Source organism: Drosophila ficusphila, unplaced genomic scaffold (assembly GCF_018152265.1).
Source record: "Drosophila ficusphila isolate 14025-0441.05 unplaced genomic scaffold, ASM1815226v1 contig_198, whole genome shotgun sequence".
NCBI lineage: Eukaryota > Metazoa > Arthropoda > Insecta > Diptera > Drosophilidae > Drosophila > Drosophila ficusphila.
This window is the reverse complement of record NW_025064092.1, coordinates 1,245,732-1,250,183: the sequence shown is the minus strand read 5'-3', so window position 1 is coordinate 1,250,183 and position 4,452 is coordinate 1,245,732.

The window sequence follows — 4,452 nt, the reverse complement described above, 5'->3', positions numbered from 1 at the left end:
GAGGCGGCGGCCAAAGGCGAAAAAAAAGCCAACCAAAACATGAAAACTAGGTGAAAACTGTAAATGAACCAGGCACACAAACACACTCAGCACCAACACACACACATTAAGGCGGAGAGCAAGTGAAAATCGAATCGAGTGAGAAACCACAAAAGCCAGAGCCCCAAGCCCAATCGCAATCCCAAAACCCAGCCAATCCCCCCAATCTTCCGGCTCAAAGGTGTGTGCTCCATTATTAATGTGTGCTTTAAAACGCCGCCGGGCTCGTTATGTTTCCTCAGCCTATTCCATCGCCTGCCATTGTTGGCTCCACTTGATTATAATAATGCGAATAATGCACACACACATCCAGACATACACACACTCACGCAGCAGTGCACACACACTACGGCACATACGTGTCACGTGTGCACTTGAACGCTTTGCTGCCAGCGAGGGACAGCATGGCGTATGAGTAATGCAATTATTAATAAATAAACACATGGCACATTCACGCACACAAACGCGCGCGCAAACAAAGCATGGTAAAAAGTTCACAGGGAAGGCGGAAAGGGAAGAGAAAAGAAATTGCAGAGAAAGCTGCATAAATCGCAGCTTTAAGCTCTGCTTTTATGCTCAATCAAAGTTTAACTGCTGCCTGACCCTGCAGCTTAAAAGCGATTCAAAGGTCAGTTTTCATTTAAATCAGGGGCTTTAAGTCGAGCTTCGAAGCTCAAGAAGACTTTTGCCTGCAAGTAAAGCTTAAAGCTCTGTTGTCCTTGCTAAAAGGGGTTCTTTTTCGAGAAAAACTTTTTGTAAACGTCGTTGAAAACCAAACCTGTTGTGTGCTTATTGAGGCAAGGTTAAAAAACAGATTTCTTAAATATAAAACGGTATACAAAAATCTAAACCATAAAAAATAATACACGAGTATTAAAAACTTTTAAGCTTTGATCCAATTAAATTTTAATAGAAGTAAAAACACCATTTATACTTTCTGGTATTTCCATTTATACGAGTCCCTTAACTCCAAAGCTATCAAGCAAAGGTAATTTCAGCTTGTGCTACTTAATGAAAATTAATAGTGATGACGAGAAAGTTTGAAGGACAATTGACCCAATGGATCGGAAGTAGTACTGAAAATTGCAACTTACTTAATAATATATTTTTGAGAGACTGTCATAAAAAACAATGCATTTGCATAACATTTGGGAAAATTTGGTCTGTTAAAACGTTTTCATTCTTGCTTTATTATTCAATGAAGTTTAAGTTGAAAGCAGTTGATTAAATTAAATGCTCGAGTCGTGTGTCTTGAACCTCAGGTACTCGTTACTCGGATGAACAAATTAAATAAGCAGCACATCTTTTAAGAGCCTTAATCATCAAACATAAGTACGTACCAATAAAGTTGTGGGTGCCATTGGACTTTGTGTCTTATAGGCGTAAAAGTCTGCGTGGAAATTTTTCGAAAAAAGTTTTCCTGCGCAGGTAATTCTAAATGTTTAATCTAGACATTATCGTTCTTATGGTTTGGCTAGATTTATTCTTTTTATGATCCTGATCATATATAAAAATATTTAATGGAGTAGTAAGTCCCTATTTTTACCCAAGATGATGACAGTAATTGGAGTTTATATTTAATGTGAATGGCTTTATGGCAGTTCGTTACAGTTATTTTTGAAAGTATTGCAGAACCTAATAATTAATTATTTAAAAATTTTTAATTATTAATTTAATTAATTAAATTATTTAATAAAACCTGTGCAAATGTTTTCCAGATCAAAAAAAAAAGAATACACAATACACATTTGTTTCTTTAGAACGAAATTTTAGTTATGAAAATATTCAGTAACTAATATTGTTATATGATATAAGTAAATTTTTATATTAATAGTATTGTATATTTGTTTTATACGATTTTAGAAACTGGACCTTTATGTTTGCAGTAGTCAAGAAAAAAAGTGGTAATTAATATCAAATTAGTGAATTTTATCAAACGTAATCAAAAGTCTTTTTAATTTGCTCTTAATTTTACAAAATGTTGAAAATATGTTTGCATCGAAAAAAACCAAGGAAATTTTCAAATCGTCAATCTCCGCGAAAAACTTTAAAACAATAATATTATTCAGACAAATCCTAAATTATTTTCCTTTTATAATTGCCAAAAGAACCGCGTAATTTGATGTTATTTTAAAATGTGTTTGAAATCTTGGAATTATAAGACCTTTTTGACATTTATTTTATTTTTTGGACAGAATATAAATACATTTTTAAGTATTAAGAATTTGAATTCAAAGACATAAACCATTAACCCATTTTTTATTAAATCAAATTAATCTGATTTATGTATGATCTGATTTCTGTATTAGTTATATCCTCTATAGCTTATGTCCCTTAGTGTACTGTTTGGTTTAGACTTACCTGTGAGGTGAGATGTCGGAGCACATCGAATTCGGTCATCGAAGGAGGCGTAGAATGTTGCAAATGGGAAAATAGAGAGATACAGTCATTAGAGAGAGATTGAAATACTCGTTTAACGTAAAAAAGCTACACTTAGTACACAGTACGTGTTACGAGATATGATTACTCTATTTACTAGATACAAGTGCCAAGCAAAGGCATTCGGCGGCAACGGATGCGAGTGGCAAATAAGGCGAAACAAGAAGCGGGAGCTATTCTATACAGATATAGGCAATAGATGCAGATAGAAATGTAGATACAAATAGAGATGTCCACTCAGATCTGAGTTGTTTGAGACTTAAGGCTAGTTTCACGATACTCTTGTTAGCACAGATATATTTTAGGGTATTTTTACAGTCGAGTGGGAGAGTCTACTCTTGACAGTTACATACACAGTTTCGGATGTGGCGGTTAGTACGAGTAGTTCCGGTTACACACACACACACACACAGAGAGAGAGAGGCACACATATCACATCGAGGGGGTGTTCGAAAGGATAATAGGGGGAGGGGTTGGCAGGTGGGCTTGGCTTTTCACTTACCCGCCAGCAACAAGTATCATCTGCATGGCTTCTGTTCGGATTCGATTTCGGTTTCAGGGTTTCAGGGTCTCTGGTTGTCTGGTTCTGCTTCGATGAGCTCACTGAAACCTCGCCAACGTATCTATGTGTGTGTGTGTTTGTAGGTGTGTGTACTGTTTGTGTGTGTCTGTTTGTGTGTGTGCGTGTCTTAGTGTGCTTGGTGTGTGTGGTAGTGTGCAGGAGTGTTCTATGGGTGAGCTAAATGCAACCGCTGGTTAATTGGGCCCCGGCCGCCCGCAGATGCATGACGGCCAATCGCCAACCGCCTCGCGGCCTCTCGGGCGCCGCAAATCCTCCGCTGGACCGCTGGGGCGCGTCGCCGTTAGCTCTGCCTCACTGTGGCCGCTGTTGCACGAACGAGGAGTGAGACGCGATGAATTGGAAGCGGTGGCCGCGGCGGAACTCGAGCTCCGTTTGTTGTCTGTGCTCCGTCTGCCTTGGTGGCCATTTGCAGATCGGCATTGGGAATCAATCTATTTCTACTCCTACTCTTTGGTCACTTTGGTTTGCCGCCCTATCGAGTCGATCATCTAGGCGCATTGCACGGCGAACTACTGAACATCACGGGAAAGTTATTGATTTGTGAGGGTGTTATTGACTTAAATGACTAAGGCTTCCCCAGTATCAAGTAAAAGGGGATTCCTCTAACCATACGATTTCAAAAGCGCTTAAATTTTCGTTCTTTGCAGAATTTCACATAAATCGTTGATCTCTGTTTTCAAATTGGAAAAGTGAAAACATGAAATTAAGATGTATATATGATTGAAGTTATAACTTATTTAAATCAACTTTTGCATAAATAACTCTGTAAAAATTTGAAAAATTTTCCACAGTATTTGTTAGTTTGTGATTTATTATTATGCTGCCACAGCAACATTCGAAACGAGATGAAACCAATAAACCCTTTCGCCAAGATGATCGACTGTTTGGTGATTCGAACACAACTCATTTATATCGAACTAAAGTCCTGTTGCACTTTTAATAGTTGTTATTTGTCGCATTTACGCTCGCCGAGAATTGCGGTTGATTCGTTGTGGGTTTTGTTTTCACTGCCGGTTCGGGTAGTTACCAGTGGTAATTACATTTTAGTGGCATTGGCATTGCGGTTTGGCCACATGTTGCTGCTTGCTGCCAATTGTCGCTCGTTTACTTATTCATTGGCTGGATGCGAGTGCACTTTGTGGGCGAAAGTATTGCCTACTTATGGGGGCACCGGAAAAAAAGTGGTTATGCTTTCACTTGGACTCTCATTGCTTTTCTTTTTTTTTTTATTTGCCGCCGCGTGTTTCATTCCGTTTCGTTTTCGGGCGCCAAGGTCGTTCGCTTGGCGGATGCAGGCCACAAAAAATATTCTATTTGTGTATGCCCATCTCGCTTCCACAAACAAACGCTCACGCACACGCACGCACTCACTAACTAACACACACACATAC